The sequence below is a fragment of the Acipenser ruthenus genome, chromosome 6 (assembly GCF_902713425.1).
Source record: "Acipenser ruthenus chromosome 6, fAciRut3.2 maternal haplotype, whole genome shotgun sequence".
Classification (NCBI taxonomy): domain Eukaryota; kingdom Metazoa; phylum Chordata; class Actinopteri; order Acipenseriformes; family Acipenseridae; genus Acipenser; species Acipenser ruthenus.
The window spans coordinates 77,711,237-77,734,322 of record NC_081194.1 but is presented as its reverse complement, the minus strand read 5'-3'; the positions used below and the strand labels follow the sequence as shown (position 1 = coordinate 77,734,322).

Here is a 23,086-nt window from a genome sequence, read left to right as displayed (position 1 = left end):
TATATATATATATATATTTTATATATATATAAAAAAATATATATATAATATATTGTTGTGACTTTCTGTTACGTGGAATGTTTTATTTGAAGTGTGTTTTATTTGAATTTTTGTTTAATTTCAGTTTTCATGCTGGCAATACGACTGAGATCCCGGCAACAAGTAATGTCACAAAGTGCCACAAATATTATGTTGTTCAATATAAACTAGTCTCTGTGATTAACATGACTTGTATTCTTAAAAGGCTTTTGGTTCAGTTCACTTCTTTAATTTATATTTTTACATTATGTTTTTAATTTTAAACATAGAAAACAAAATGTGGCCCCCTCTAGGGCAGCAGTGTGGAGTAGTGGTTAGGGCTCTGGACTCTTGACCGGAGGGTTGTGGGTTCAATCCCCAGTGGGGGACACTGCTGTTGTACCCTTGAGCAAGGTACTTTACCTAGATTGCTCCAGTAAAAACCCAACTGTATAAATGGGTAATTGTATGTAAAAATAATGTGATATCTGTATAATGTGAAATAATGTATAATGTGATATGTTGTAACAATTGTAAGTCGCCCTGGATAAGGGCGTCTGCTAAGAAATAAATAATAAAAGGTAGATAATGGAATGTTTTTTTCTTCTAAATATTTCTACTCTGCAAGAAGTAGATGGAAGTTCACGCTTAAGTACTGTGAACTAGAAATAAAATGTGCAAACATACTACATTTTTTGTTGCAAACACAGAAGAAAAATGTGCGAATTGCTCTTACTCTATTGCTTCTTATTCCTTCAAAGTAAAACTCATTTTTAGACTGGGGATCTGCAGCCTGTAGTCTTTACAATATGGACCTTGCTTTGCAGATAAACTAATAGGAGTAGACTGCTGCATGCTGATTACTATTTCTGCTGTGTGTTGCCCCACTAATTTCACAGTACATTTTTTAGCATACAGTATTGCAATGGCTTTATTTAGAATCACGTGCTCATAACTAAACAGAACCCATACATTCCAAAAGGTGCTTTACAACAAATGCTCTTCACAAATAAAGTATAAGGAGGTTACAGCAAGGACGACAACTGGATGTATTGATTTGAAGTGATAGCTGTGGTCTGGCAGTTAGTGATTGAGAGGTAGGTTTATCCAGGCCAAAGGATCAGAGAGAATAATATAGCAGGAATAAACACAACGTGGGGTCCATCTATGTAAACCTCTGTCAACTGGTATTTAGCTTGCATTACCAATTACTCACTGCACTGAATTACATATCCTCCTACAACAGAAATGTCTATGAGGAAACTGTATATCATGAAATCAAATCAAGCACTGTAAACAGCACGTAGGCGGTGTGATGTGTTGCTGATACAGCAGTGCATTTATTTATATTTGCTTTGGGGGTGTCATATATCTCACACACTAATTAAACATGAAAGATATTGCTGAACTGCTCTCCACACTCCTTTTAGGCCAAGTTTCTATAACATTTCTGTCTGTTTTTTCCCCCACAAGGAATGGTAAAGAAAGGCGTGATTATTATTATTATTATTATTTATTTCTTAGCAGACGCCCTTATCCAGACTTACAATTGTTACAAGATATCACATTATACATTATTTCACATTATACAGATATCACATTATTTTTACATACAATTACCCATTTATACAGTTGGGTTTTTACTGGAGCAATCTAGGTAAAGTACCTTGCTCAAGGGTACAACAGCAGTGTCCACCACTGGGGATTGAACCCACAACCCTCTGGTCAAGAGTCCAGAGCCCTAACCACTACTCCACACTGCTGCTCCACACTGCTTGTTTGCTACTTATACTATAACAGGCTTATATGATACACAAATATCCTCTAAATAGGCTTTTGCAGTGCTTCCTCTAAAGCAGGGGGTCTCAACCTTTTTTTTACAGTAACATTTTATTTGTTTTATTTTCCACCACCCCACCCCCCCCCCCCGAAAAAAATAGCAACTGTTGTAAATCACATTTCAGAAATCAACTTCTCATGCGCGTGACTTACTAACGAAGTAAAGTACATATACTGCCATCTAGCGTTGCTAATGCGTTATTTCAGATTTTTGACATACAGGTACAGCACAGTAAAAACCATAAATAAATAAAACACACCTTACTTTTAATAGTGCTGCTGATGTCAGTCAGTGGGAAATTTGAGCTTGCCTGGTACTGTAAAGCAGGTCAGTGTGAGGCTAAATGGTCGAAACCTGGAGCCGATTTCTGTATTTTGTTTTCACGGCTGCAAATCCAGCTTAGCACAGGCACGCGGAAGCAAAAGGTAGGAGCACGTTCACTGCAGCAGGAGAAAGCTGTAGGAATTCCTTTGCAACTGAGAGCCAGAAATGTGTGAGAGAGCAGGTGCCAAAAAGTTGCTTCAGTCTGTTGTCGCATGTCAGCTCATTAAACTGTTCTTCCATCTCCCCGGAAGCATTGGTTGAACCAACTGAAGTGACGAACGGCTCACGAACCCAGACGAGTGAACTGTAATCTTCCTGGAAGTAGTCGCTGAACTGTTGTTTCAATCTCATGACATGTTCATCGATGAGGGCTTTAAGATCATTGTAACCCACACTGCCGCCACAATCCTGGACAAAATCTGAAAACGTAGGAAACACGTCAAATTCCCTGACAGTCGAGAGGCCCAAATATTTTTTTTTTAACCGAAGCTGTTACCTTGTCTGTAAGAAGCAGGATATTTGCATCCTTGCCTTGCATTGACGCGTTTAATGAGTTCAGACGGTCAAAAATATGAATGAAATAAGCAAGCAGAGCCAGACAAGAGCAATCATGAAAGTGGTTAATAAGATCAGACCGGGCACCAATTAATGCTTTAACCTCCTCACGTAGCTCAAAAAGGCGAAGAAGTACTCTCCCTCTTGATAGCCATCTTACTTCGGTGTGAAATAGTAGGTGCTGGTGATCAGATCCCATTTCCTGGCACAGAACCGAAAATAAACGTGCATTAAGTGGCCGTGCTTTTATAAAATTGATTATCTGCACTACTTGCTGCATAACGGACTTCAATGGTTCAGACATTTTCTTCGCAGCCAAGGCTTCTCTATGTATCATGCAGTGTGTCCATTTAGCACGGGGGGGGGGGGGGGGGGGGCACTTGCTGAACTTGGGTGACTAAACCACTCTGCTTCCCTGTCATGGATCGAGCTTCGTAACTGCAAATCCCAATGCACTGATCCCAATGCATGCTTTCTTCACAAATGAAATTATCTAACATTGCAAATATTTGTTCACCGGTTGTGCGAGTTTGAAGAGGTCTGCAAAAAAGAAATTCCTCCAGAAGTGACTCTTCATGTACAAATCTGATGTAAACGAGCAGTTGTGCAGCTCCAACGATATCTGTTGTCTCGTCAAGTTGTATGGCATAAAATGTACTCATCTTGATGTAGTTAAGCAGTTGATTTTTCACATCATCAGCAAGTTATGAAATTCGGTCATTTGACAACGGAATTTCACCAACCAGCACGGCAGAGCTTTCCCCAAATATAATGGAACAAATGTCCTTTGCAGCAGGCAAAACCAGTGTCTCAGCTATGGTGTGCAGCTTGCAAAGTTAAGCCATGGCGTATGACAGGACATAAGAAGCTTTGAGACACTTGGCAGACTCTGTGGAATGCTTGCTTATAGCCCCTTTTTGCTGATTTAATGCATCAAGTTTTCTTCTGAAAAAGTCAAGCCGCTTATCCTTCAGTCCATGATGTCAAGTCTCCAAATGTTGTTTTAGTTGGCAAGGCTTCAAGCTGTCATTAGCCAGTACTTCACCACAGATGACACACTGAGGATGTGGTTCTCCTGCAGTTCCAGCAAAGGTAAATCCAAATTCCAAGGAACTGTCTTCATATTTTCTAACTTTTTTTTTTGGATGATGAGGATGAAGCTACACAATCCATTTTGTGTACCGAACAGAGTGCAAAGCGGTGGGTTATGATTACTATTACATGAGAGTAGATGTTAAAACTTCATGGTGATTTGAACTCGGCTCTCGCCAAGATAAGCACCAACTAAGACGTAGCTTTACAGTAAACTAATGTGATCCATATGTGTCTCCATCCATTTACGTTTCCTTCCATATGATGATGTAGATATCCTTCTGTCTGGTGTTAATGGCTGAAGTGTAATGCTGGCTCCAGGGATCAGCTTATTTTGCCTCCACAGCGCATCGGCACACACAACGGCTGTGATGCTGGCTCCGGGGATCAACCACAGTGCGGCCTCCCCAGCGCATCAGCATGACAACTGTCTGGATTGAGCTAAGTAGGGTACATCTCTGGAAGGTGCCCACTTGAAAACCCCATTCTCAGTGTTTCGTCGACTAGCCCACGACACCTCAAGAGGGCTCGACGGTGATTCTGGCGTCCCAGCATCACCCCCCTCCGTCCCCCACTCAACTCAGCCCAGCTTACTTACCTGTACATCAGCGTTTCTGCCACAAATCCTCAACAACCCACCTCCACTGGGTAAACCCGGACTCGCCATCCTCGCTGTTCCGCTTCAGTGGCTAGTTGAGCATACCGCAGTTTCTTCCTCTCATACGCCTCATCTACAGCATCCTCCGATGGCACTGTTAACTCTACCAGGTGAGCAAGGCGTGCTGATCCAGACCACAAGACAATATCTGGTCGAAGGTTAGTGGCGGCAATCTCAGGTGGAAAAATAAGCCGTTGACCAACAACTGCCAGCATTTTCCAGTCTCTAGCAGCTTCCAGTTGTCCTGGGCGAGGATTGGTTTTAACACCTTTTCTTGGTGTTTGCTCTCCTGGGCGAAGGAATGTTGTCTTTTGTGTGTAATGTTTTGATGGAACAGGTGGCAACTTATTGGTCATGTTACGCTTGTCTTCCAATGCTAAGGCCAAACATCGCAGCACCTGGTCATGGCGCCAAGTAAACCGTCCTTGGCTAAGAACCACCTTACATCCTGTCAAAATGTGCCTTAATGTTGCAGGTGATGAACACAAAGGACATGAGGGATCCTCTCCTACCCAGAGGTTTAGGTTCTGTGGTGATGGGAGAACATCATACGCATTTGTCGCGTGACTCTACTAATGTCATTTCCAGTCTGACCTTGGCGCACTTAAACTCCTCGGTTAGAGCGGAGACTGGTAGGACTGCATTATTCCTTTACCATAAAGTCCCACTCTGCTGAGGCAGCGTGGAACTCCCAACCATTTCCTGATGAATGAACTGATTAAAGCTTCCAGCTCCTCTACTGTTGTCAAAGAAACCTCGTACACAGTCAGTGGCCACAGCAACCTCGGCAGTAGACCAAACTGAAAGCACCAGAGTTTTAGTTTGCCTGGTAGAGCTGGACTGCCCAGTCCCTGACCACATTCCGGCGCCTCCTTAAGACTCACCTCTTCAAACAGCACCTGTAGAACTCCTCTGTTGTATCCTGGGACACTATCACCCTTCATTTAAATATGCTTTATTTTGCTCTTATCTGCCCCCTATTTTACTGCATTTAATCCTGTACCTCAGAATATTGTAATCTGCCAAGTGTTTAATCTGTAGTATTTTGTACTTAATCATATCCTGATGTAACTATCACTATTTAATCATATCCTGATGTAACTTTCACTATCTGCTGTATTATTGAATTGTGGTTTGTCACACTTGAGAATTATTGTATTTCTTGTTCTTATTGTATGACTTATATTGTAACACTTGAATGTATTTGCTTGCGATTGTAAGTCGCCCTGGATAAGGGCGTCTGCTAAGAAATAAATAATAATAATAATAATAATAGAGCGCAGCTGTCTATGCTCTTCAACCCTTCCACTGATTGTTGTCTAATTTCTCCCATACGAACTGTGTCCTTTAGATCCCCGTCGTACCATCTCCCAAGACTCTTCACTGGCTTCGCAGACACTGTTGGTATTGCCTCACCATTAATGAAGAATGTTTTATCTACTAATTTGCCTTTAATTATAGAGATGCTCCTTAATTTAGTGAGCTTGAATTGCACTCGTGCCCATTCAATGTTATTGTTTAATTTGCCCAATAACCGATTAGTGCAGGCTACTGTTGTAGTCATGGTTGTCATGTCATCCATGTATGCTCGAATTGGTGGTAGTCGCATTCCAGAAGCCAAACGCTCTCCTCCTACTACCCATTTTGATGTCCTAATGATTACCTCCATTGCCATGGTAAAAGCCAGTGGAGAAATGGTGCATCCTGCCATTATTCCAACCTCTAGGCAATGCCATGTAGTGCTGAATTCTGAAGTTGAAAAACTAAATTGCAAATCTCCAAAGTAGGCTTTCACTAAATTTGTTATTGTCATCGGTAAACTGAAAAAATCAAATGCTGCCCAAAGAAGTTCATGTGGCACTGAACCATATGTATTAGCCAAATCCAGGAATGTCACATGGGAGCTCCTTCCTCTCCTTTTTAGCTGATTGAATTTGTTGCCAGATCACATTGATGTGTTCTAAGCATCCTGGGAAACCTGGAATGCCCGCTTTTTGTATTGAAGTGTCAATGAAGCAGTTCTTTAATAGGTAAGTTGACAATCTCTGAGCAATAATGCTGAAGAAAATCTTGCCTTCTACATTTAATAGGGAAATAGGACAAAACTGACTGATGCTTGTAGAATCTTTTTCTTTAGGTATAAAGACTCCACCTGCTCGGCGCCATGCTCTTGGTACAACCTGTTTTTCCCATGCCACTTTCATCAATTTCCACAGAATTCGTAGAACTCCTGAAGCACTCTTGTACACTCTGTATGGAACTCCATTAGGCCCTGGAGATGATGAAGCCCTTGCTTTTTCACAGCTTGCTCTACTTCTTTCCACTTAGGTGTACAGTCCTCCATTTGGTTGATTGATAGGTGGGATGTCTGACGGAATTGACATAGGCTCCTGCCTTTTTGAATCTGTATGTGTTTCCTCCAAATATCTCTCCAGCTCAACCTTAGATGCTTAAACGTAAACTTAAACGTAAACTTGCCTGATTGGTTCTCTACTTCATACACAAAAGTAGTGGGTGTATGGAATGGATCACCTAGTCATGTTGTTGATGCTGAATCACTTGTATCCTTTAGGACTCTACATTTTTAGATCAATCAGATACAAGGAACCAGATGGCCAATCTTTTCAGCTGTTTTTGACATCAAATCAGTTTTCGGTAAAAGCGAAATTTAATTTTACCAAAAAACTGAACTACATTTGTGCAGACAAGGGAAAACATTATTACACACATGTTGTTTTTTAATCTGTGACAAATAAGCTTCATACAGGGTTATTGCATCACTCATGCCAATGTAGTATACAATCAGACACAAATTAGAAAGAATTAAATATTGCAGATTGTCTTTCCTGAAAGCTCTAGGAGAGTGATGGAACGCAGTTTAAAAAAAAACAGAATGCTACTTTTGAGAAACGACAGATGGAAGTCTTGCCTGGCAAATTATAAATTAATTGCCTCTCAAAGGCACTCTCCACTGCTTCTGTGAAAAGGCATATGCTGGAATTTAAAATAACCGTTGGTCTGGACAATTAAAGAAGCACAACACACTACATTATACAGCAAGTAGCCTAATCCCATATATTTAAAAGGAAAAAAATACATCAAATCTACCGCAACAAAATATCTACTATATTGATGGTCAAAATGTTTTGGTTCTACTGCAATATTCTTGAGTGAAAACATTAGATATTACACAGATTTGTTTCCTTTAAATAAAAAGGATGTACGATGAGCACAACAGCAGGTGTCTCATAAAATTCTCTCCTCAAAGATGAAAGCAGCACTACAGTAAAAACCATTGACAAAACATGCTTTGATTTCCAATCACAAAGAAAATACATCAGCCAGGGTTTCCTTTCTACTATGCACCTGTTAAGATGCTGCTCCTGAAAAAACCTATACCAATAAAAACCAAAAGGCAAACCATACACTGTAATAAACTCAACAAGCGATGAAGGCGGGGGGCTACCTATAGGGCTCGTATTGCTTTGGTTAAATATGTACTGAATACCCCGTGTACAAGACAGTGTAAGAGAAGTGCTATGGTAGAATATGTTTGAAACATACAAAATATACGCGAACAATTTAATTTCCTCCCTCCAGCTCGTGTTAACCAGAGGCAAATTTCTTCATTCGCCATCTCAACAGCAAAGCGCTGTATAGCGTAAGCTGTATTGAAAAAAATGTCTCGAAACCCCTCTGCTGTTTAGGGGTTTTTTTTGTTAAGCCCCGCGGCGGTCATTTTGGCGGTTTTTGGTTTTAAAATGTAATTTTCTCCAGTCGTGTAACACATATGGGGCTGTGCGTTCATGTACCTTTCTGTCCGTATGTATTAAATATTCTCACAAAGCATGAAACGCGGGAGTGCAGAAATAAAGGAGATATATTACATTATACCCAAAAGCCCCGGGAGCAGTCACATTGACTGCCACACAAAAAACAATTGCATTTTGATTATACAGAACTGTATTCTACTTTATTATTTTTATTTACCAGTCCGCAATGTGTTTAGCTGTAATCAGATTAGTCTCTACTTTCTGCCTGAGTGAATGACTGACAGTCTATTGTTTTCAATCAGCCTTTTGAAGGCTGGCACCTGCTTGCCAGCTGCGCTGCTTTGGTCAGTCAATTAGCATTGGGACTAGTGAAAATAAATACCAGAGACTGTGGAGTTTTACAACACAACAAAATATGGAGTTGATGTTTTGGATCAGATGTATTCCGTGAAAGCTGTGTCACTTTGGCTGTGTGCTTGGGGTTATTGTCCTGCTGAAAGGTGAATCTCCGTCCCAGTCTTAGGTCTTTTGCAGACTGAAGCAGGTTTTCCTCAAGGATTTGCCTGTATTTAGCTCCATCCATTTTGCCCTCTACCCTGACAAGTTTCCCAGTCTCTGCCGATGAAAAGGATCCCCATAGCATGATGCTGCCACCACCATGCTTCACAGTAGGGTTACCTGGTGTTACCTGGGTGATGTGCTGTGTTGGGTTTGCGCCAGACATAACGCTTTGCATTTAGGCCAAATAGTTCAATTTTTGTTTTCTGACCACAGAATCTTTTGCCACATCTTTTCAGAGTCTCCCTCATGCCTTTTTGCAAATTCCAAGCAGGATTTTACATGGGCGTTTTTCAGAAATGGCTTCCTTCTTGCCACTCTTCCATACAGGCCAGATTTGTGGAGTACCTCAGCTTACTGTGTATTGTTGACAAATGGACAGTTTCTCCCATCTCAGCCATGGAACGCTGTAGGTCTTTCAGAGTTGTCATTGGCCTTTTGGTGGCTTCTCTGACCAATGCCCTTCTTACCCGGCTGCTCAGTTTGGGAGGACGGCCTGCTCTAAGCAGATTCTGGGTGGTGCTGTATACCTTCCACTTCTTAATCATTGACTTGACTGTGCACCAAGGGATATTCAATGCCTTTGAAATTGTTTTATACCCTCCCTGATCTGTGCCTTTCCACAACTTTATCCCGGAGTTTTGAAAGCTCCTTGGTCTTTATGGTAGTATCTTTGCTTTGAATGCACTTTCCAAAATGTCGGACCTTACAGAGACAGGTGTATTTAATCTGAAATCATGTGAACCAATTTTATTGCACACAGATGGACTCCATTTAACTTACTGTGTGAATTCTGAAGGCAATTGGTTGCACCTGAGCTTACTTAGGAGTGTCATAGCAAAGGGGGTGAATACTTATCTAATGAACACTTTTCAGGTTTTTATTTTTAATTGATCCCAAAAAATCCCATTTAAATGCCTCAAGATTTCAGGTTGTAACACAACAAATTGTGAAAACGTCCAAGGGGGGTGAATACTTCCTATAGGCATTGTTCAGATGTTTGTGATGTACTCAAAAAAAAAAAACTAATTACATCCAACTGTTTCTCCTTTCGTTATACTATTTACAGTGTTTTGAATACAGCCGTCAGAAAGACTGCTGCGGGGCTTCTAGGTATGACTATATCTCCGGTCCTTCTAGTGTTAAATGCCCAGACGAAAAAATAAATAAATAAAAAAGCTGAATGCAAACTGTGCAAGTGTTTGTTGATGTATCATGGAAGCACATCCAATCTCTGGGGTCACTTGACAATCGTAAGTTCATATTATTATTATTATTATTATTATTATTATTATTATTATTATTATTATTAATAATAATATTATTTTTAGTAGTAGTAAAATGTGACTGACTGATAACCTGCTTGGAATGGTGACTGTTAAATTAAGTTTGTTTTGCCCAAGTCCGCTGCAGTTAGTGCTGCTGCAATGCAAGCTTACTCGCAAGCAGCATCAATTATGTGGAAATAAACAACTTTTAAATTATGAAAACTTGATTACTGTACTATATAACATATTTTTAAACTACATATGAAAGTTTTATTCAATTTATATGGCTCACCTGTAAAATAATAGGATTTTCAATCAAATACAAACAAGTAGCTACAGTGACGTCACCAGTAAATTATGCAAATGAGCACCATCGAAGGTTCGAAGCTTTCTTTGGTAATGTGTTCCGAACCTTCGAAGGTCAAAATGTACACTTCGTTGCAGCCCTAATGCATAAGCAGTTTGTCGAAAAACATTTTATAAATAAATAATTTTATAAATATATAAGGAGATAAGGGCCATGTGTGGACATGGGGCAGGGGAGTTTAATATTAAAACTACAGGCTTTCATATTTACATACTGCAAAATTAAAAATAAGAACCAACAGCAGCATGATTAGTTCACAGTTCCTTTCCTCTTTTTTTCATAATGAGCCACAATTGGCTTAAACTTTGTTTCAATGACCTACAATTTCCACGGAAACTGTCCCACAGGGCTCTTTTGCATTTAATCAGGCAAGCTCTTCAATGAGAACATCCAGCTTTAACAGAGTTTATTACATTGTCTAGACAGTGGGACCATTTAGGCAATACCAGGAGAATACCAAAAAAATAAATAAAAAATTAAGGTATTTATCAAGTTTCACAAGGATTCTGGCATACCGTACAGTATTCATTAAACTACAAAACTATTCCAAGTGATTTAAGTGCTGCTTAAAAATGAAGGGTAATTGTTTCTCTCCTTAGACAGAAAGGTATCTACTGAAACCATAGTAACCAGAAAACGCATTTCCCAGTTTCTTGTTCAGGAGAGATACCATTGCATGCAGAGTAGGTTTTGCAGCTAGCAACAAGACCCAACCAAGATCCTGTAGCTAACTCAGTCCTGTTTAAAATGCTACTGTCCGCTTTACCCAGTGTGTCGTCACAAACACCTCGCTCTGTAACAATGATTTGATTATACTTTCACTACACTAAAAAAAATTAAATAAAAATTCTGGACAATAGGAAGCAATTTCAACGCAGTGGCTGAGCTGGAAAGGAGCACAAGAAGGCATCCTTTCAGCTCATTTTCTCTCCTACTGTGCAGTTCTAAAGCATGACTCACCCCCAGCCAATATGATGGATGAATCCCTTTAATTAGGATGTGTACATCAAAGAGTCACAGTGGACCACTGAACAGCAACAGAAAATGACTGCCAGACACACTCAGGAACATTTCTTCTAACAAAACAACTGACATCCCATTAAAGTGTTTAGTTTGCAATACAATTGAACTGTACTACCCAGCAGAGATTAAGGAGCTATGTTTAAATGATGACATATATATGATACCACAGGGTTCAGTATGTGGCAATAACTTATCAGCCACGTCAGGATGGCCTATGAAATAAATAACAGCGAAGAGTTCATTTTTTGTAACAGCTTAGTCTTTAAAAATCAAGGTTACTGTAACCCAGTTTTTTGGTATCGCCTCAAAATGCACATGCACAAACACATGCTTTCTTAAGATATACTATACAATAAGATGTTTCACGCCAATGATGCATTGCAGCACTAGGACAGAATGTCTAGGTCACAAGAGAAGCAGACAGTACAGAATGGAAGCTTTTTGTCAAATTAACACTTTCCTGATTCTAGATAAACTAGTATCTTGTTAAAGATATTTTTACACATAGTACCTTATGAGCATTTCTGTCACTATACCCACTGTGTTAATGGCTGCCTGCGTATTTAAGTTTCAAGATGTAGTGTTCTTTATGTGAAATGTTTAGGTCACATTGGACAAAAAAAAAAAAAAAAAAATGCTGACATGTACTGACTAATTGGGCAACTAGGCACATTGGGCTTATTGGATTCTGCTGTTTCTTAGTTCATGCACCTGTGTCCGTGGCCCATGACTGATGAAGCACATGCAAGAAGTTTATACCACTGCATTATTATACAACGGTAAGGCAAGTATTGAGTGAGTAAAACAGCCTTAAAAACCTGTGTTCAAGGACAAGTACAATAGACATTACCTTTCTTCTTTCTCCAACATTGGTGTGCCCACTGGAATAATCATTTCTTCACAAGGTGAGATTTCAACACGCTAGTGCGAGGTGCCAGACAGCCTCTCTATACAGATATGGTACAATGCAAGTCACAATGTAGAAACAAACTAAAAAATAAAGACAAACTTGCTGCTAGTAAATGTTGGTTTCTCTTGCTTACTGACTTGAGTCTCGATCTGGCAAAGCGTTCACAACTTGTTGGTTCTTTACTACTATTCTGCTCTCCACCCTTTTTCTTTTCCACTAACCCTAGTGCTCATTCAATAATACTTGGCGATTCACAATACCAACTAAATGCAGCTTTGACCAATAAATAAACCAAGAAAGGAAAACAATGTGCAATTATTTCCTGCATTTCTTAATGTGGCAGTTTTGTAGAAACTGCTTTGGGGTAGATATGCATCCAATAAAGACCACAACCTTGCATCTACTTTGCAGCCTCCTTGTTGCCAAGGAAACAGTTACCAGAACAGTCTGTGAGAAATCTCTGTGCAATTAATTATCCCCCATTAGGGGTGCACATCCTCAACGGGAGGCACAGTGGTGACTCTTGACAGTTCTGCATGTATCTGGAGCTGTTGTCCTATAGTGATTAAACATGCTAGGGGACGACTTTAGCAAAACAGTTTCATAAATCAGGGGTATATGGCTTCTTCTCTGTCACTCATTCAAAGTTATATCTAGATAACCATATGTCCAATTGTGATTAAACTCGTTTTTGAGTTTATTACAATCTGTGATAGTATTTTGCATGTGCATACAGTGGATTTAGGTTATGGTGATCTACTTTGTCACGTTATGGATAGCTCTAAGTGTGTATTGCTAGCAACGACAGAGGAATGAATGTCACTGACATGCTTGTTTAAAAAACAACGATAAATAAGAAAGCAAACAGTAAACCATATTAAAGTTAAGTACTTCATTGTTATAAGTGCATTCAGGGTATTTAAGACGTGCACTCTCACATATGATAATCGCATACAAAGCAAAACAAGTATTTCAGTAACATACATCCTCCGTCTAAGCTGTGAATTAAACATTAGACCGTGACATATATCAACAGTATGTAATGTATACAATAAAAATTAACCATGCAATGACTAATTACAATTTGATATTAGATTCTCTAGACATACGCAAAAACATGACATACAGAAGGATGGACATTCAGACACTGCCCTATATCCCCAGAATCAAATATTCTCAAGAATTTATGGTAAATAATATTAATACAGTTCCACATTTTCATCACAATTGGAGAAGTGGTTCTCCAGGTGTGTGGAAAAGTGTAAAGTGTGAATGACCGCCTCCACGATATCCCCTTCGCAAGGGATTCCATCCATAGGGGGTTATAATAATAACAAACAGTAGCACATTTGTTAGGGATTCAACAACACTGTGACTGCACTACCAGAGGCCAGCCAACAGCCCCTCTCTTGCCCTCATTGGTTTACCCCAATCGTTTAAAAACTGGGACTTACATCCTTCCTTCTGTCATGAAGTTGGTTTGTTTCTCTTTGCAGCTACAACCCTATTTCAGGGGTTGATTGGTCCCATCACCCTGCCTTGGTTAACCTCTGCCAGTCGTCCTTTCAGACTAACAACAGAGGTCCTGGGCCTCCCCCATCCTCATTCCCTCAAATAAATATACTCTTAGTCACGCTGTTGCCTTGTTTGCTAAATGTTATTTGCTGCAGAAGGATATTGAAGCTTCAAGGCTTAATTATTATTTATGGAATATGAATGCTTACCTTCCTACAGTACAACTGAGCATATGTTTATCTATGCAGCAATTTGCCTCTAACCCTGGTCTCCCTGGTAACAGGACAGGAAGAATGTTTCATCTTAAGTAATCCCATGCATAGATGCACTGAAATATTAAAAAAAGAGACAACGTGAATATTTATAGACGTGGAAGTTGAACAAAACAGAGCTCACCTTAACTTTGTTTAATATTCCCATTACTTTGAATATTTTCTTTAGGCTTGTCTACGCAATTTTAGCATGAACATTATTTTAAGCATCTCACAAAAGATCCCCATCAAACATGGCTGCACAATGTTCCTTCACAAAGTCCAGTATATCCTTCCACCAGGATATACTGGACTTTGAACGCCGCTACCAAGTACAGTATAACGAGAACATGATGGGAGACTACATTTGGGAGCTGATTCGTGAAAGTGATTTACAGTATAATCGTAAATCTCGAAAAACTACTCACTTCTAAATCTTTTGTAGTCATTTTTGTATTACTTTAGTATAAATACATGTTAATTTGGATTCATATGTTGTTTTTTTCTGAACGAAAAGATACAAATTCGCCCGTTTTCTCATTGGAAATAGGTACATTTCAAAATATCACTGTCCTGGTCACAAAAGCAAAGTTTGTGGGGAATAATAGCCATGTTCTATACTTTTGAGGCATAAGCAATTAGGAAATAACACTTACTACCCAGGAACAAAAATTGTGTTACATAGTGTAATCCTGAACCTTACAGGTAGCCAGTGCAGCTGGGCAAGACGGGTGGTGATGTGATCATGTTTTTTATATCTGGTAAGGATCCTGGCAGAGACATACTGAACAAGCTGCAGTCGGTTTATGGTGCGTGCCGGGAGACCACCATATACAGAGTTGCAGTAGTCGAGTCGAGAGGAGACAAATGCATGACAAAGTATCTCCGCATCTGGGAGGGAAAGGTAGGGACGGACTGTTGTGACGGTGATGTTTTGAAGATGGTAGAAAGAAGAGTTGACCACGGAGGAGATGTGGGCATCAGAGGAGAGGTTGCTATCAAGAAGTACACCAAGGCTTCCTACTGTGGGGGAAGGCAGCAGCAGACAGTTTCCGAGGTTCAGGGCAGCTATATTTAGATTCTTAAGTTGAGTTTTAGATCCTACCAGAAGGAGTTCAGATTTGCTAGTGTTCAGGCCTCGATGTCCTGAATGCAAGCCGAGAGCCGGACCATGGCAGAGGGACATCCAGGGTCGAGTTTTAAGTAGAGCTGGGTGTCGTTGTCAGCATAGGAGTTAAACATGAGGCTGTGTTGGCGGATGAGGTGACCCAAGGGAAGCATGTAGATATTGAAGAGAAGGGGGCCAAGAACAGATCCTTGTATTTGTAAGGGCCTTCTGCAGTGCCTGTGCTTCTAAAAAAGCTTACAGTGGTTCTCAATTAAATTAATTGCAAATATAAAACAGAAAATAATTGACTGCATAAGTATTCACCCCCTTTGCTATGACACACCTAAATAAGCTCTGGTGCAACCAATTGTCTTTAGAAGTCACATAATTAGTTGAATGGAGTCCACCTGTGTGCAATTAAGGTCTTTCACATGATTTCAGGTTAAATACACCTGTCTCTGGGAGGTCCCACAGTTGGTTAGTACATTTCCTAACAAAAACTACATCATGAAGACGAAGGAACATTCAAAGCAAATCCGGAATAAGGTTCTTCAAAAGCGCCAATCAGGGGTAGGATATAAGAACATTTCCAAGGCATTGAATATCCCCCGGAGCACAGTAAAGTCCATTATTAAGAAATGGAGAGAATATGGCACAACTGTGAATCTGTCTAGAACAGGCTGTCCTCAAAAACTGAGTATCCGGGCGAGAAGGGCACTAGTCAGGGAGGCCACCAAGAGGCCTATGGCAACTCTAAAGGAGTTACAGTCTTCCACAGCTGAGCTGGGAGACACTGTGCATACAGGTGCTTCACAAAACTGGCCTTTATGGGAGAGTGGCAAAAGAAAGCCATTGTTGAAAAAAACACATCAAATCTCGGCTAAAGTTTGCCAGAAGGCATGTGGGAGACTCTGAGACCAAGTGGAAGAAGATTCTATGGTCTGATGAGACCAAAATAGAGCTTTTTGGCCCCAACGCTAAGCGGTATGTTTGGTGCAAGCCTAACACCGCACATCATCTTGAGAACACCATCCCTACCGTGAGGCATTGTCGTGGCAGCATCATGCTATGGGGATGCTTCTCTGTGTCAGGGCCTGGAAAGCTTGTGAAGATAGAGGGCAAAATAGATGCAGCAAAGTACAGAGAAATCCTGGAGGAAAACCTGCTGAAGTCTGCAAGAGACCTGGGACTTGGGAGAAGATTCATCTTCCAGCAGGACAATGACCCCAAACATACAGCCAAGCCACACTGGAGTGGCTTAAAAACAAAAAAGGTCAATGTCCTGGAGTGGCCCAGTCAAAGCCCAGACCTCAATCCAATTGAGAATATGTGGAAAGAGTTGAAAATTGCTGTTCACCAAAGGTCCCCATCCAACTTGACGGTGCTTGAGCAATTTTGCAAAGAAGAATGGACAAAAATTGCAGTGTCCAGATGTGCAAAGCTGGTAGAGACTTATCCAAATAGACTCATGGCTGTAATTGCTGCCAAAGGTGCCTCTACCAAATATTGACTCAAGGAGGTGAATACTTATGCAATCAATTATTTTCTGTTTTGTATTTGTAATTAATTTAGAACAATTTGTAGATTTTATTTTTCACTTTGACATTATGGACTTTTTGTGTTGATCAGTGGCAAAATCCATTTAATTAAATCCATTTTGATTCCATGTTGTAACACAATAAAATGTGGAGAAGTCCAAGGGGGTGAATACTTTTGAGAGCCACTGTGTATTTAAAAATCTGCATATCAATGTATTTAACTTTAATTGCTTGGTATGTGCAACTAATTATTTTAATAGTGAGACTTGTCAGAACTTCTTAAATAAGTGTTAACAATTACCAGATGTTGTAATTGTATATGGTACTTAGTCTCTAGCCTACGAAACAAGTGGCAAATCAGGTATTTCTTGTTTAGAATACAGAAAAATAAGTTCATTTACAAATATTATAATATAGGAACTATATCTAATTATATGTTGCTGAATAAACAAATAATAATAATAATAATAATTTGTATTTGCATACGTCTACCTTAACACCAGAATGAGTGTTAACAAATGAATATTTCAACATGTAAAGGAACTTCACATAAAGCTAAAATCTGATCTTGCTGCAAGCCTTTCAACAGAAGGAATAATGTCTTTGTATCACTCACTCAGGTGTTAAACGTACCACTCAGTCAAGATAGGAACGTCTGCTAAATATTCTAATATATGCAGTGCTTTTCACGTTTATGACTCGAATACTTGCAACACGACACCCTGCCCCTATTCATCAGGAGAACTTGCCCCTTGTAACTAATCGATTATTAATATTAGTACCATAAATTTGGTCATGTAGGACCTATTAACAAAGCAGGAAAGGTATTACAAAGAATTAGTCTGTATTGGTGGATTAAATAGTCTTTTATATGCAAGTTATATTATACCTGTCTGATTTAGATACATCCTAATTAATAAAAGAAAATCCATAAACCAATGGGAATATATGAGAGACAGAAAAATAACACCAGAGATGCAGAATCTTTTTAACATGCTGCTATATTCCCACAGACTGGATTGATTTTAGCCAGTTTGGATTGAAACCACTTCTAATCCTTTAGGCAACATTTCTAATTTAAAACACTGCCAAGTTTTGCACATTGTCCATTCACTATAGAGCATCCTATCTTTAACATAACATGTTTCGGTCATATGACAATAGAAAGAAAACAATGAATTGTACCTCTAGTTTATAGTGCACGAGAAATACACTCAACTTGATTAGAGAGCCACTGAATACTTAACCATACAATAGACACACCCCATGACTGTGTTATCATATAGTTATTTTAACGGCTTCTGAGTTGCTATGGTGTCAATAAATTGAAGAAAAAAACATCCCTGATAATATGGTAACCTCTCTGCTCCGCCTGCACTAGAAGACTGGCTCTACCTCCTTTATGCTCCCCTGCCTCCATAGCCCGCTCCTTCTCCACCCTCGCCCCGCAGTGGTGGAATGACCTTCCTACAGATGGCAGGACTGCCCAGTCCCTGACCACCTTCCGGCGCCTCCTCAAGACTCACCTCTTCAGACAGCACCTGTAGAACTCCTCTGTTTTTCCCCTGGGACACTTATCACCCTTCCTTAAATGCGCTTTACTTGCTCTTATCTGCCCCCTATTTTTTACTGCATTTAATCCTGTACTTTAGAGTACTGTAATCTGCCAAGTGTTATTTTAATCTGTAGTATTTTGTATTTAATTATATCCTGATGTAACTATCACTGACACTGTTATCTGCTGTATTACTGAATTGTATTTTGTCACACTTGTACTTGCTTGAACCAAAGTCATTGTATTTATCTTGCTCTTAATTGTATTATTACTTGTACTGTGATTCTTGAAATGTATTTGTTTACGACTGTAAGTCGCCCTGGATAAGGGCGTCTGCTAAGAAATAAATAATAATGATTTAATGAAGTCACCTTGTTGTCCAATTTTCTGGTTTAAAAAAGAAAAAAAAAAAAGCATTAAGTTACTGATCTTTAATCTGGCCCTACATATTTTACCTTTCAAAATATGTTTCATTGGAAGTTTGTGTCGGATTAAATGCAGGAGTACCCTGAAGACTCAGTATTGCACCTTAGTTGTTAAAATCAAGTAAATTGCATGTTACTTTACAGACCCTTTGGCTAAAAATGTGTTATTTGTACATCTAATATTACACACAAATATAAAGCACTCACCATATTGTTGTTATTTTGTTACTTGTAGACAACATCAAATTAGAAAATAAATTAGGTATTAGATATTTACAGACTGTACAATCTAACCTTGGGCTTCAAATATCATAATATACGTATACATTATTGACAAAACATTCACCGCACATTATTGTATTGTTGGGATTATTCAATCAATACAGATAAAAAGAAAAACAGAATTTAAGATTTTTGGTACAGCAAAATAAAAATGAGGTTGTACATGAATAATTTACACCTGTACCCAACAAATAATGAAACAGACATTCAAATGTACAGGATAGATTTAACAATATTATTACAACTTTCTCGCTGGACTAAGAGAAAATTAATTGTTTGAAGAAAATGCAAATAATGCAAACATCTGCACTGGCAGCAGTTAGGTATTTTTAAAAGGTAATGTTGGCTCATTCAGTATAGATTTTAATAATAAACAAAAAAAATATTTATACAGCACCAGAACTGAACATGGTGAGCACATTAACCCAAAATATTTTAGAACAGACAAATGTGAAGATTTAAACAGTCTCAAATATTCAGCTCTTAAATAACACACACTGATCCTATATTTGTGTCTTCATAACCAAACAAATAAATGAATGCACGCCCTTAATTGGCACTGCTTCACACACACATTCTCAGTTTCCATATCGTTTTTTATGTCATGTTTGTGCCGAATACAAATTTTAAAACATGGTCAAACGCAACACTGCAGGTTTAATCACTTTTTCCACATTTAAATGAAATTCTAGCTGGATGTTACTACTGGAGTTGACTGCTGTACACACAACAGGTGTTAAACATTATAAGATGTATAAAGGTTTAGAAATGTAGAATTTGCCACATAAAATTAGTGTTTCTCAAGTTATGGATGGTGCAATTAGAAATATGTGTGTCAAGTATGAGATGTTTTAACCTCAGTGTGTGGCTTACACAGTAGCAAATTTATACTGCAGAATTTATTCAAAGTCAGTTGTACAGTACACATGCAAATTATATTATAATAATAATAATAATAATAATAATAATAATAATAATAATAATAATAATAAAACTTTATTTGTTGAGCGCCTTTCATACTAAGAGGTTCAAGGCGCTTCAATAATGATATTAAAAAGTAATAATTCTATTAGTGGGCTTTTTACAACAGATTTTCTGATTGGTAACAAATATGCAAAATAAGTATATATAGTAGTGATGGAATCAACACCCATAGTTAACAGGAGATTTAACTACTAGCCATCATTATCACACCATCCAAACTGTTATGGATCAGGTTAAGTTTTCCAATACTGCATCTGCAAGATCTGTAGAGCCGAGACAACCACAACTTCAATGGAGGCACCACGGCCCTTTTCGAGGAAATACTATTTTCCACAGATGTAACTGGCTTTTTTTCCAGCTGGATACAGCATGCATCAGGCAAATAACATTCAACAATGCCTGACACTTTCACAACACGTTTCATTGTTATGCTACCAGGGTGAATTGAACCTTGCAAGACAAAAGCAGAGAACTTAAAAAAAAAAAAAAAAGGTAGGGCTGAATTTCATACCATTAGCCTGGAGAGCGCCCATTACATTAGCATCTCTTCTGAGTTCGGTATACAAAGGCTGCGAGAGGATTGCTGCTAATGGCTTAGCCCCCATGACACTACCCGCACATTGCTGAATAGTTCAGTACAGTACTGGCTGCCTACACTTCCCTTCACTGGCCTGATCACTCACCTAATATGCTCTAGTGTTTGATTTGTGTCTTCTGTCACAACACTCACTAGCGTTAATAAAGCACATATTATCACTCTTACATATGTGTCCAGTATACTAGTTAAAAGGTTACAAAGACACATTTTAGTAAGAACTTAATTAGTAAGACTTAAGTTATGATTTAAACGCTGACTTCATTTTGCCAATGAATTACACTACCTAAGAATACATAAATTGGTGCCAATTATAAATGAAATCAGAAGAAAATGTATGTAGGAAATGTACTATACATGTACCAGGTGACACATGAAATTTGAGAAAAAAATTAATAAAATAAACATGTGTAAAATGTAATGTTACCTGTCAATTTTCTAATGCTTTCCCGGTTTGTTCCCAGAATTCAGATCCGTCCCATTCATTGGTTCTGCGATTGTACTTATTCACCGTTTGTACGGTAACGCTTTTTAAAGAAAGATATATGCAGGAGTGTGCAGTCTGTGTTGCCAAACCTTCTTTCTAAAAGTCAAGTAATAAAACTAAAAAAAAAAGTCTAAACGCAGTAAGACACCGCGCAAATCTCCAACATATTTTCTAAGCTTGGTCGATCGATTGAATATGTTTCGGTTCACATGCCTTTTCTGTTTCCTCCTTTGTATTGTCGCTTTGGAGTCAATTGTCTGATTTTCTGTACACTGAGAGATCACTCAAGTCTTAAGTGTCCTGCGAAACTGTCAAATGCTGCAGGAACCATTTATTTTATTTCATTTTTTTCTTAAATCTATGAACCTAGAAACCGTGGACAACCCATTTTCCTTCTCTCACCACACGTTTTTCCACATAGTTCACCTCCAACTCAACAAATGATGCCTATTTGCACCGCCTTCGCTTTTCACCTAACAAAAACCTAGGTTTAGTTGTTGTACAAAATATATAAATTAGCGATGTTTCATTTTGTATTTCCTTTATGCGTCTGCCTTTCCACGCTAGCTAACTGTGACCACTTGCTCTGATTTACAGTGCTGAGGTTCTGTATATGACTGGATTCAGAAACACAGTAACAACACCGCAGTGGTTTTCAGACAACATTCACACCAGGAAGCGTTTGAACTGACTCAGTCGTGATCCAATCATCTTTCAGCATGATTCTGCTGGAACGCATATATTAAATAAATCACCAATCCCAGAAGGGTCTCTTCCTTTCGTTCCACTTAGGTTGTGTGGACTCACAAGGCACGTGTAGGAGTGTGTTGTAGAAAGCAGGTGTTTGCAAGCTGGGTTCTGCGATTTTTAGTCATAATCTTATCTAGGGCTTCTAAACCAATAAGCCTACACAATAAATAAATAAAATCGGTGTATATCCAAACACTGGAAATGGTTGCTCTTCACATTGACTTGACCTGTGAACAAAAACAAAACAAAACAAAAAAAAAGTACAATTTTTTTTTTCCTCAATGCAGTTGGGCAATGTCCCTCCTTCCTGCCTGACTTGTATCTCCCATTGATTCACTCAGAGTAGGGCAGCAGTGTGCAGTAGTGGTTAGGGGTCTGGACTCTTGACTGGATGGTTGTTGGTTCAATCCCAAGTGAGGGATACTGCTGCTCTATCCTTGAACAAGATACTTTCCCTACCTAGATTGCACCAGTAAAAAAAATCCAGCTGTAATTGTATGTATAGACACTGGAGAGCGCAGCATTGCCACCCTCTGTAAAAAAAGCCCCAACTGAGCAAAAGTCACTCAGGCTTAGGGGGAAAAACAGGGTTAAATGGGCACCCCCTTACAGAAGCCCAAGGGTCACCAGAGGGGTTAAACGGGTGCCCCTGACCGAAGACCCAGAACCACACCAGCAGAAAGAGAGGAGACCAGCTCCATCACAGCACCGCCTGCCAACCCACCCACAAGAATCCGGAGGGGAAAGACCAGACATGAGGGGAGGGGAGGTTGTGTTTTAGGAGGGGAGGTTGCAGATTGCGGCCATGAGTTGCATTGCACCCTGCTGACTTTTTCAGGACAAAAAGAGACTAAGGTGGAGGCAATGTAATGATCAGTGCATTGTGTTTGTGTACTGTAACCCCCGCTGTCTATATGTGTTTATGTGCTGTGTGTTTATTCCCTCACCGCTGTATTCCGCCGCTGTTTTGTTTACCTTTTGTGTGTGTGTATTTTCGTGTGTCATGTAACCCTCCTACCTGTTTGTCTTCCCTGCTTTGTTACCATTGGCTGTTATCTGTCTGTCCTCACTGGCTGTTGTTTGTCTGTGCCCATTGGTCCTAGTCTGCGGCTGAAGGCCAATGTATATAAGAAGGCACTGCGACACCATTTTGTTATTGTTGGTAAATGGAACCTGAGAAGCTGACAGAGCTGTGGACTCTGTGTGTGAG

General features: G+C 39.3%; 1 protein-coding gene across 1 annotated transcript in view; it reads right to left on the bottom strand.

Annotated features, from left to right (window-relative positions):
- LOC117411549 (probable G-protein coupled receptor 63) overlaps nucleotides 1–21,823 on the bottom strand; it is a 29,841-nt gene extending 8,018 nt beyond the window's left edge. Inside the window, exon 1 of the mRNA XM_034019191.3 lies at nucleotides 21,067–21,823. The gene's annotated coding sequence lies outside the window, so the exon portion shown is untranslated. The remainder of the gene's footprint in view (nucleotides 1–21,066) is intronic.
- Between the last annotated feature and the right edge of the window lie 1,263 nt (nucleotides 21,824–23,086).